Genomic DNA, 13451 nt, shown 5'->3' on the forward strand with positions numbered 1-13451 from the left:
CACCCAGGAATAGAACCCCATCGGGAACCTGGCCTTCTGGGGTAAAAGTCAGGGTTCTTTCCACTATGTTGCACTATCTTTAAGCAGTCTTTCATTCATTCAATAAACATCACTTGAGTGGTTACTGCGTGCTATGTGCAGGTTCTGGGGAGAAGGTGGTGTCTAATTTAGAGTGGGGGTGAAATGGAAATTGATTGTCATGGATGATATCTAAGGAAGTGATATTTGAAGGATATAGGAATGAGCCAGGAAGAAAGGCGAGAGAATTTAATCCAGGCTGAGGAATACCATGGAGAGTGCCTGAGCTTCCCAAGTAGGAGGAACTGAAAGATCGGTGTGGCTGAAACATTATTAAAAAACAGGGAAGGTGACATTAAACATGGCTATCAATACAGGCAAGAAGGAGCCATATGAGCCACATTATGTAAGGCATGGTAGAGTCTGGTCTCTGTTCTGAGTATGGTGGGAAGCCAGTAAAGGGTGCTCAGGCTTTATGCTACATGCTGCAAATCAGAAAATTCCTGAGGGGAGGGGCGAAATCAGCATACATTGTTCAGCTCACTTCAGTGCATTTTCGTTCTTTGCCAGATCTTGGCACATGAAATCCTGGATGCTTTAGTTCCTTTCCAATGTCTTAAATACCTAGAGTTTTATTTTGGTTTGGTGTTTATCTAGTTTTGATAGTTATTCTCAATTGGTGGTTGCTCTGATACAAGCTAACTTGAAACAAGAGTCTTCTCTCACTTTCTCTGAAGACTATTTCATTGTGTCTTCAGTCATCTCAAGTCTTTTATGTCTTTTATGTCCTTTATTCTCTCAACTGATGACTTTGACTAATGCTTCAAGGAGAAAATAAAATCCATATAACCTACTACTAAGTGGTAGCAGATATAGCAGAGTAGAGCAGTCCCATGGATCCAGGGAACAAAAATTAGAGTTCAAGAAAACAAATACGACCAGCACTTGAGAAGCGAGCCCTACATATGATGTGACTTTTGCCCTTAGGACATTTACCAAGTCTTAAACTGTGCAATAGTGAGAAGGCAAGAAACCAAGCAAAAATCATCTGCTAAAAAGATAAGCAGAGCTTTTAGCAATTTCATGGTACTGGATAGAGAAAAATTATAGTTCAGGGCCCACCAAGGAAGAAGGGCCCTGATAAACTCCACAGACTTCTGTGGATACTCCTGAAGATACTCTATGATTAAAGACAAATAGAAATAGACCAACTCTCACAAAGCCTAAAATTATGTCAACCACTTACAGCATCAAAATGATCTGACTCTACTCTAATTGATGACAAAAAGAAAGTTGAATCTTTTCAGAGGAAAATAATATCAACTAGAGTCTTTACATTTTTTTCTGGAATTAAAAATAATACCAGGCATGCCAGGGAATAGTACTGAAAGACAGAAGACCAAGAGAAAAAAGACAATAGAAACAAACTACAAGTAAATCAGATATTGCTCTTATCAAACATGGATATTTTAGAGTGGGAACCTGAGTTTATGAGAAGTACATTATGGGATTACCAGCTATATTAAGTGTTTATCTGAGGGTGGAAATCATGAATTTATATTGATACCAATCTGCTCAGTTGTGTCAAAAAACACATTGCTTGGTCTCACAACTAGCCCAAAATGCTTCAAATAATGATTCCCAGGAGATGGTACATAAAAGCCAAGGAAGGACAATTCTGAAGGGTGTGTTTTGCACTATTTCCTAGAGTTTCCCCATTGAAACTACTTGGAATAGTTGGCTTAATAGTACATCTTCCACTGAATGTGTTCTCTTCCCTTCATTACTTCCCCATTTCTCTAACAATGTAATCTATACTTCACAAATAAACTCTTTTTATGCAAATCCTTGTCTCAGTGTCTGTTTCTAGGGGAATCAGAAGTTAGACACTCTTGTGTACAGGTGCAGATATAGAGAAATATGTCCAGAGTTGGAGTTTTGCTAATTAAGAACAACAGATAAAGGAAAGGCACAGGAGCATTATTAAAAACAGCCAAACTTCAGGGGGAAAGAAGAAAAAAAGAAAAAATGCATAAAATGTCCATTGGAAATATCCAATTTCCACATGAATTTTCTCCATTTATAAAATGCCCTTCCTTCACCCCAATTAAGATCACCTCAACACCTAAAAAATATCTGAATAGTTTTTTTAAGTAACATTCAAAAAATATCTGAATAGCGTAAATTTTTTTTCTTCCAGAAACAACTAAATAATATGCCAAAAACTTTGTAGATTTGGAAAGGAATGCTTGAATTAGGCACCATGCTATAGCTTGACATGTTACATTGCATATACAAACATTCTCTAAGACCTGATTTTAGCCCTCACTTTTTGTGCAAAGCCCCATCAGTCCTTTTTATCTAGCTGTACATTATAATCACATAAGGAATGTTTCTCCCACTCCAGAGATTTTAATTTAATTAATATGGGGTTGGGCTAAACATCAACATTTTCTTGATAATCCCTCAGGTAGTCCTAATGTTTAGCTTGGGTTGTGAACCATCCATCTAAAGGATTGTATAAGGATACTGACATTTATGTAATGCTTTTTCCTTTTCAAAGTGATTTTTATAAAGTGTAGCATACACAAACTAAAATAAGCTTTAAATCGTGGTCTGCAAGGGAACTGAACTATTTATCTGGTTTGCCACTCAGGCCCAAGAATCTTACATCTAAAAGTCTGGCAGAATCTAACCACTTCAGAAATCTCTGTATGACAATATATGGAAAAGTTCTTTCCAAAGATGCTAAAGGGACTTGTGGAGCATGACTAAGCTCACCCGATTGTGGTATATACATTTTACTATACATTAATTTAAAAATAAATATGTGTGATAAATTGCCAGAGGTATATAGTAGGGGGCTCTGATAATTTCCAATTCTTCCTCGTGAAGGAATTTATGAAAGCTCTTGGTCATTGTAATCAAAGGAATAGTTTCTTTTCGCTTCCAGTCTTGATTCTGTTTTCCAAGACTCTGATGATCTTCCTCCATGTATCAAGCTCCCGTTGTCCCATAGCAGACTGCATGAAAATACATTTTATATCAGAACGCTAATCCTACTGCAGAATATTCTTAATCTGTATATTTGGAACATCTCAAAGTTCATTTTTAAATGCCAAACCCATACTACCAATAGAGGCTGTCCCCACAGTTACACTCAGGAAAATACTGGCTGCTTGCTTTTTTGTTCATTCTGGGCCAGCTTCAGTCTGTTTAGCTTAGATTTGCAGTGCTCTCTTTAACCTGCAGGCTGTGGCATCTTTTTTCTGTATCTGCAAGCATTTCCTACATCTGCAGCATGTCCTGGCCAGCTAGGGCAAGGGGAAGAGTTTATTCTGCTCCACTTGGCAAAAAGAGTAACTTCAAGCTGTAAAAGGATCACCTGTGGTGCTTCCTGTGGAATAGCATTAAATACCCTCTGGCAGCACTGACTCGGGGCATAACTCTCTAATATTTTGTATCTACTATCTTGAGGTCTATATTTTGAAATAAAAATTAATCTTTTTTGATAGTCATGAGAATGTTATAAGAACAGGAAGAAGAGTTATTACCCATTTTACAGATGAGGAAATGGGGACAGAAGCAAAATCAGAGCAAGTCATACAACTATTTAGTTCCTAGAATTAGGATGAGTAAAAGCATGATAACCATTACATGGATTTATATGCAATTTTAAATTGTATTCTTATGTAAAATGGTACAGGACAGAATTAAGGAAAAAAATGACAAACTGGGAAAAATATTTGTATCATGTATAATTAAAGAGTTAATATCAATATGTTAGGAACTCCTACAAATCAATAAGATAAAAGTACCGCCCTAATAGTAAAATGGACAGGAAACGCATAAAAGAATAAGTACAAATGGCCAAAAAATATATGAACTGTTTATTAGCGAATGAAAATTAAAACAATGGTCCAGTGGACATTTTTCACTTTTACCTATGCATTATTCCTTCTCCATTTTTTAAATTAAGTTTATTAGGGTAACATTGGTTAATACAATTACATAATTTTCAGGTGTATATTATCATTTGACATTCATATATTCTACTGTGTGTTTACAACCAAAGTCCAGTTTTCTTCAGCTACCGTATATTTGATCTCCTTTTCCCACTTCACTCTCCCCCTAAACCCTATATTTGACCCCCTTTTCCCCGTCTACTTCCTCTCTCCTCCCCCACCTCACTAGTAAACACTAGTCTATAGTCCTCTGGTAACCACTAGTCTATAGACCATATCCATGAGTCTCTATTTGTTGGTCCTGCTCATTTGTTGCTTTTAGGTTTGTATCCCACATATAAGTGATATCATGTGATTTTCAACTTTATCTGTCTGGCTTATTTCTCTTAGCATGATTATCTCAAGTTCCATTCATGTTGTTGCAAATAGCAGTATTTCATCTCTTCTTATGGCTGAGTAATAGTCCATTGTACATATGTACCACAGCTTCTTTAGCCAATCATCTATTGTAGGACACTTCAGTTGCTTCCATGTCCTGGCCACTGTGAATAATGCTGCTATGAGCATCGGTGTGTAAATATTTTTTTGGATATGGGTTTTCAAGTCTCTGGGGTAAATATCCAGTAGAGGGACTGCTGGATCATATGGTAGATCAATTCTTAGTTTTTTGAGAAACCTCCATACTGTTTTCCATAGTGGCTGTACCAATTCGCAGTCCCACCAGCAGTGTATGAGGGTTCCTTTTTCTCCGTATCCTCTCCAACATTTGTTATGACTTGTCCTGTTAATTATAGCTATTCTAACAGGTGTGAGATGGTATCTCATTGTGGTTTTGATTTGCATTTCCCTAATAGCGATGTTGAGCATCTTTTCATATATTTGTTGGCCATTGGTATGTTCTCTAGGGAGAAGTGTCTGTTTAGGTCTACTTCCCATTTATTGATTCTCCATTTTTCTTTAATATGAAACACTTTTCTCCCCAATTTCAACTACGAGGTTCTAAGAGAGTTGATAATATTTGTAAAGACATCTATTCTTTTCACTGGTGTAGCAAGCAATCTCTCTTTTTCTCCTCCTCTTCACTTGTGAGACCTTATGGTTTTGGTGAGACTAATCCCTTCCCCCATTCTCGTGCTGGGGTGGAACATGACCCCATACTAACTAATGAGGTTTTCTCATCCTCCTTGCCACAACAATTAGCCCAAGATTAAACCCCATATCCAAGCCAAGCTATCCAAAGTTTTCTTTAGAACCTTTGCTAGAACCATCAGAAATAAGATACAACTTTTGAGGCTCATGAGACTTCTGAATCATTTAAGCCTGGAGCTACCAGGAACAATTTTGGCAACAGGCAGAGAAAGCTTGCCTGAGAATGAAGACAAGGAGGAGAGCCAGCCAAAAGATAAAAAGCGAGTCTGATGACATTTTTTGAGTGCCTGGATCTAGCTGTTCCTGAAAACAGGAACTCTCTCCTAGACTTTTCAGTTACATGAGCCAATATATTCACTTTTTTTTTTTTTTTGGCCTAAATCATCTTAAACTGGGTTTCTATCATGGCAATAAAATGAGCTCTGATAGACGTAGAATTAAATCAAAGAGAGCAAAGATTTCTCTTACCTCTGGGCCTCCTGAACTGAAATTATATAAGCCTAGAGCTCCCTGCAATCACTTCTCTCTCTCCTTTGAAGAAGTCTGTCTGCAATAGGAGAATGAGAATAATACATTTCTCTGACATCAATTGAATTCCTGAATCAAGTCAACCCTGAGGCCAGCATTCAGATCAATGAGGCAATAAATCCCATATTTTGCTTAAGCTGACTTGAATTAAGTCTCTATTACTGTAACCAAGAGTCCTATCTTATCTGTATTTATCTTAACAAAAATAAGATATACATTTCCCTAAAATAAAAAAAAATAATAATATCCAGTATTATTGATGATGTGCCAAAATAGGGACTCTCACATACTGCTGGTATTGAGATACAAACATTTTGTAGAGTAATTTGACTATAGACCCTAAAATCCTTTAAGATTACACATACTTGGAGAAGGGAGAAAGGGATGAATAGGTAGAATAAGGGATTTTTAGGGCTATGGAACTATCTCTATGATACTGTAATGGTAAAGACATGGCATTATACATTTGTCAAAACAAACAAACCTACACAATATCAAGAGTGAACACTAATGTAAATATGGGCTTTAGTTAATAAAAATGCATCAATATTCATTCACCTATTGTAACCATAAATGTACCACACTAATGCAAGATGTTAATAATAGGAAAACTGTGTGGAGGCAGGGGTGAATATGGGAGCTCTCTTTACTTTATGCTCAATTTTTCTGTTCATCTAAAACTGCTCTAAGAAATAAAGTCTAATTGTTTAAAATGAAAGAAAAAAATTAGACATGCTTTACAGTTGGGTAGTTATAAATTTATCCCAAGAGAAAAAAATTGGACAAAGATACAAAGATACAAATAAAACAATTGTCATTGCAAAGTTGTCTATTATAGTAAAAAATTGGAATAAAAATTTACTCAAATGTCTATCAGCTTTAAAAAGTTAAATAAATGAGGATTTGTATGCAGTTAGAGAATGGTGATGCTGAAAAAGGCTACTTATCTAGGGTTCAGGGATGAGCTTCAGGGGTTCAAATGCTGGCTCTCTCAGAGCCATTTGTGGGTTCTTTGGAGGCCCTGCGAGGCCCTCTGACTACGTAACTCCATGATGTAGTGAGCACTATTGGGGTGACCAGTGGTACTCTGAGGTCAGTGCCTTGGCGGGTCACACTTTGGGGAAGATTACTTCCAAGAAGCTTAAACTCAAAGTACCTTGCACTCTTTAAAAATCCTCAAGGGCCTCCTAGCACCTACAAAGTCAAAACTTGGCATGGTATTCAAAGCCTTTCATTATGTGGTTTAAGTTGACTATTCCAGCCTCATTTCCTATTCAGAGGGGCTGTTCTTTACCTTTTGAAAATACTAGGTCAATTTTTCTATAACTGTTCAAAAAATAGTCTCATATGAATAAGGTAAGACTGCAATGGTCAATTCAAATCACAATTTCGTATATAATTCCTGATGTGGACCAAATAGAAGGCAAATTAAAATGTGGCATGGTTTTGTACAATTGGTAGATTGTAAAAAATGAGAATCTGTTTTAATGTGACATAAGAGACATTCTTCTGTGACTAACACAGAGGTTCTAATGCTGACCCCATAAAGAGGAAACCAAAAGGAATTTTTTGGTTCTACAATGAACTAAATCTGAAAAGCCATAATCATGTAAATTGTCATTATTTTTTATGATTTTTGAAAAAACTTAGAGATAAATCACAGAAGACTAAATTGGGTTTACAGAAAATACTACATTATCCACCTGGAAAACTTAAAACTAAATTTGCAGCTGCCAGAGGTTGGAAAGTAAAAGAGAAGAGGAGCAGGTGAAGGAGACCATCCGAGCACAAACATCCTCTACGAGAGATGCTCTCTTGGTTAATGGAACAGCAGATAATGGTTCAAGGATATTGCCTGAAATCAAAGAGGCGATTGATGGAGGTGCAGAGATTAGTGACAAAATTATCTTGGGAGGAGGGAGACAGGGCAAATGAGCTAAATTTGCACCCATTATGATAGCTAAACCAAGAAACAACACATTTAGAGATCTCAAGGTAATCACAAAAAGAACTAAAAACAGAAACTGTTAAAAGTAGTTACCTCTGGAGAATAAGCTAAAAGGACATCATGAGGAAGCGATCAGTCAAATCCAGAATATAGGACAATCTGTGAGACAACTGACATAGTTTCTCTAACAAATCAGTGGCAATGGTAGTGAGTTACAGAGTAAATGACACTTAGGAGACAAAACAATTGAATTCAATGTGAAGACTATATTTAGCATCCTTATTAGAACAATTTTGACACAGTGAGGAAATTTTGATTATGAACTAGATAAAAGAAACTTAATTTTGTTAAATATAATAATAATATGGAGGTTAGATTTTAAATTATCTTTTGTAGTGAAGTATATCTAGATAAAATAACAAGATATCTGGGATTTGCTTTTAAAATACTCCAGTGCCAACCCTTCCAAACCCCAAAATATAGGGGGATAGAGAAACAAGACTGTCCAAATGTTGATAATTGTGGAGGCTGGATTCATGGGGTTCACTGTCCCATTCTTTCTGCTTTTATGTATGTTTGAAAATTTCCAAAACAATATACTGTTTGGTTTTTATTTATTTACATATTTTTAAAGCAGATGCCTCTGAAGAGTGGAATGGGGTTTGGGGAGCAGTAGTGACAAGAAGATGATTGTATATTTTTCATTTATTCAATGAATATTTATTGAGTGGCAGCCATGTGTAAAGCACTGTTTATGTACTTTTTGTATAGGAATAGAACAGATCTAAATTCTTATTCTAGTAGAGTTCACATTACAGTCAGGGAAAAGAGACAATAAACCACAAACATAATAAGTGTTAGTATGTTAGAAGTGGATAGTGCTATGAGGAAACAATAAAGCAGGGTAAGCAGGATCAAGATTGGGGCCAAGGTTATAGTTTTAAATGGTGTCAGGGAAGGGCTCATTGAGAAATGTGATATTTGAACAAAGACTTAAAGAGGGTGAAGGAGATTATGAGTCCTTTTGAATTGTTGCTTTTCAATTATGTTCATGGATTACTTTGATAAAAAGAATTTTAAAACATTACTTTAAAAATAAAAATAAAATAAAATCTATTTCTTCCTCACTCCTCCTTCTCTGCCTATCAAAATCCTTTATTCTTGAAGCAAACTTCAACTGATGAGATTTCATGAGGTCTTTTCATTCACAGGGAGAATTTACTGCTCTTTTGTGTTCTCTTGTACATTACTAGTAATTCTAAAAGGTATTTCATTCTCTCATATAATATGGCTCTTTATAGCTTCACTGTTTTCACTTTCGTTATTTTATTTATACCTCACAACAATTTTGAGTGATTTTTATTTCAATATCATTATTATTCCTTTTTATCAAGTGAGAAAACTAAGGCTCTGAAATAGTAAATAAGTAACTTACATAGATTAACCAGACACAGAGACAGAATCTGAGTTCTAGCTCACATCTTCTGAATACGAATATTATTACTTCTCTGCCTCACTCCACTACCTCTCCATAATTAGTTGTTGCTAAGAGTCTTTTCTATGTTAAAATTAGATTTGAATCAAAGTACTATTGCATATGATATTAAATCAGGTAGTTTCAGAAAACCTTAGGAGGAAAAGCAAGTCTCTCACCTAATCAATTCCCAGTCACTATACAAGGACAATACTTTTTTCACCGTTTCTAGTTTTAATTCTGGTGGTTGTCCATGTAACTTCAGATAATATTCTCACACATTATATATTGATCTTATTACCTTTAGATATTATTTGCTGATTTTCTCCCATAAAAGGGGAGGATTTAGCTCATTTGAATTGCCCTAATGTCTCAAGTTAGGTTCCTCAGGACACTGACTCTGAAGCAAAGACTTGCATGCAGTAGGCTTTTGGGGACAACCCTGGAGTAATGAAGGCAGCAGGACTGAGCTATGGGAAGAGTTGACCTGCTGTGCAGTTGAGACAGAAGCCTCAGCCCACCCCAGAAATGGGCTGGGATAGCCCTTCACAGTTGTCCTGAAATAAGACAAGGGATCTGGGCCTTTATACCCCACCATCGACCAGTCATTGGATGCAAGCAAAGGGATATGAAGTTAAGTAAAGTATTTCTAGTCAGCTGAGAACAATTCCAGAAAAAGGACTTAGAAGTAAGTTGTCAGCAGCCAGTACTTCCAGCATCTGGAGAATGAATGTCAGTCCCGAAGTGGGAATCTGAGCAGAACATTCTTTGAAAAGATAAACAAAATTGACATACCTCTAGCTAGACTCATGAAGGAAGAGAGAGAGAAGACTCGAATAAGTAAAAATCAGAAAAGAAGGAGAAGCTAAAATGGACATCACAGAAACACAAATGATCATATAAGAATACTATGAAAAGCTATATGCCACGAAATTGGATAACCCGGAAGAAGTGGGCAAATTCTTAGACGCATACAACTTTCCTAGACTGAATAATAAAGAATTGGAAAACCTAAAAAGAGCCATTATTAGGAAGGAAATGGAAACAGTCATCAAAAACCTCCCAAAATACAAAAGTCCAGGACCAGATGGCTTCACTGGTAAATACTACCGAATATTCAAAGAAGATTTAATGCCACTTCTTCTCAACCTCTTCCAAAAAATTGAAGAGGAAGGAATACTTCTTAACTCATTTTATGAGGCTAACATTACCCTGATACCAAAACTAGGCAAGGACATCACACAAAAAAGAAAATTATAGGTCAATATCTTTGATGAATATAAATGCAAAAGTCCTAAACAAAATATAAGCAAATTGAATATAGCAATACATTAAAAGGATTATATATCACGATCAAGTGGGAGTCATTCCAGGGTTGCAAATCAATCAATGTGATATACCACATTAACATAATAAAAGATAAAAGTCTTTTATTATCTCGATAGATGCAGAAAAAGCATTTAACAAGATACAACATATATTTATGATAAAAATAGTGAAATGGGTATGGAAGGAAAATATCTCAACCTAATAAAGGCAATATATGACAAACTCTCAGCTAGTATCATACTCAACAGTAGAAAAACTGAAAGCTTTTCTTCTAAAATCAGGAACAAGACGAGGATGCTCACACTCACCACTGTTATTCAACATAGTACTAGAAGTCCTAGCCAGAACAATTAGACAAGAAAAAGAAATAAAAGGCATTTTTCCAAATGGGGAAAGAAGAAATAAAACTGTCACTATTTGCAGGTGACATAATTCTATATATTAAAAACCCTAAAGACTTCGCCAAAAAACTATTAGAAACAACAAACAAATACAGTAAAGTTGCAGGATATAAAATCAATACATAAAAATCTGTTGTGTTTCTATAAACTAACAACCAAGTATCAGTAAGAGGAATGAAGAAAACAATCTCATTTACAATCACAACACAAATATACCTAGGAATAAACTTAACAAAGGAGGTGAAGGACATGTACACTGAAAACTACCAGACATTGTTGAAAGAAATTGAAAAAGACACAAAGAAATGAAAAGATATTCATGTTCCTGGATTCAAAAAAATAACATTGCCAAAATGCCCATATTACCTAAAGCAATCTACAGATTTAATGCAATCCCTATCAAAATCCCAATGGTATTTTTCACAGAAATAGAACAAAAAGACTCTTAAATTTGTATGGAATCACAAAAGACACTGAATAGCCAAACCAATTCTAAGAAAAAAATACAAAGCTGGTGGTATCACACTCCCTGACTTCAAACTATACTTCAAAACTATAGAAATCAAAACAGTATGGTACTGGCAGAAAAACAGACACACAAAATAATGGAATGGAATTGAGAGCCCAGAAATAAACCAACACATATACAGACAATTAATATTTGACAAAGGTGCTAAGAATATACAATGGAGAAAGGAAAGTCTCTTCAAAAAATGATGTTGGGAAAATTGGATAGACACATGCAAAAGAATGAAACTATCTGATACCAAACACAAAAATTAACTCAAAATGGATAAAAGACTTGAATGTAAGACCCGAAGCAATAAAATACATAGAAGACAGAGGCGCTAAACTTAGGGACCTTGGTCTCAGAGGAGTTTTGTGAACTTGACCCCAAATGCATGAGAAGCAAAAGCAAAAGTAAATGAATGCAACTACATCAAACTAAAAAACTTCTGCACAGCAAAAGAAAGCATCAAAAAAGCAAAACAAAGCCCAACAATCAAATGAGAGAGGATATTTGCAGACTATACCTCTGAGAAGAGCCTAATATCCAAAATATATGAAGAACTCACATAGCTCAACAACAACAACAAAAACCCAATCTGATTAAAAAATGAACAGAGGACCTGAATACACACTTTTTCAAGGAAGACATATAAATGGCCAGCAGACATGTGAAAAGATGTTCAACATCACTAGTTATTATGGAAATGCAAATCAAAACCACAATGAGATACTACATCACACCAGTCAGAATGGCTATTATCAAGAAGACAACAAATAACAAATATCGGAGAGGATGTGGAGAAAAGGAAACCTTTGTACACTGTTAGCAGGAACGTAAATTAGTGCAGCCACTATGGAAAACAGTATGGAGGTTTCTCAAAAAATTAAAAATAAAGTTACCATATGACACAGCAGTAAATCTTCTGGTTACTTACCCCCAAAATATGAAAACACTTATTCATAAAAGATAAATGCACTCTTATGTTCATTGCAGATTTACAATAGCCAAGACATGAATATAACCTAAGTGCCTATTGACAGATAATTGGATAAAGAAGATGTGAGATACACACACACACACACACACACACACACACTAGAATACTACTTAGCCATAAAATAAGATGAAATATTGCCATTTGTGACTTGACTGGATCTTGAAAGTATTATGTCAAGTGAAATAAGTCAGATGAAAGAGGACTGAAACTATGATTTCGCTCATATGTGGAATATAAAACAAAAAGTAGCAAACAAACAAAAACAAACTCATAGATATAGACAACAGAATGGTGGTTACCAGAGGGGAAAGAGGGTGGGGGGAAAGAGAAGTAGGTAAAGGGGATCAAATTTATGGTTACAGAAAGAAACTAGACTTCAGGTGGGGAACACAAAAAAGAGTACACAGATATCAAATTATAATCTTTTACACCTGAAAATTATATAATGTTAGTAACCAGTGCTCCCCCAATAAATTTAATTTTACAACGTAGAGACACAGTTTAGAAAAGACTGATTTCATCCATTCCCCTGTAGCAGTATGCAATTGTTTAAATGTCCAGCAAATGTGCCTGCGTGTGCACGCATGCGCGCGCGCGCGCGCGCACACACACACACACACACACACACACGCACACCTTGACATTTTAATCAGAAACTCCTAGGATGACACCTCATGCTACTTGCTCTTTGAAACCAGGAAAACAGAACTGTCTCTCAGACAAAAGTGATATAAATGACATAGCAAAATATAGAAAAAAGAAACATATTAATTTCCTAAACACCTTATGTTCTCTGGATAATACTTTGCGCTTACCCACCCACCTCCCAAGTCCACCTGTGAGACCAGGGAGCAAAGGAACAGCCATCCCTGTTTCTCCCTCTACAACCGAAAGTCCTTCCCATAGCAGACCCACCTGTCCCCTTACTTTCTAATTTTTAGAGGAACAATTCCTGAACTAATGCCTAGACTACCAGAGGTCAGGGACTACATATTTTTTCATATATTTTTTTCTCAAGATTTTATTTTGAAAATTTTCAAACCTATCAAAAAATGATAAGAATGGTACAATTAATACCCATACATTCTCGAGATCAGACAGTTAACTTTTGTTGCGGTATTAGTTATCTCC

This window comes from Pteropus alecto, unplaced genomic scaffold, assembly GCF_000325575.1.
Source record: "Pteropus alecto unplaced genomic scaffold, ASM32557v1 scaffold131, whole genome shotgun sequence".
Lineage (NCBI taxonomy): Eukaryota > Metazoa > Chordata > Mammalia > Chiroptera > Pteropodidae > Pteropus > Pteropus alecto.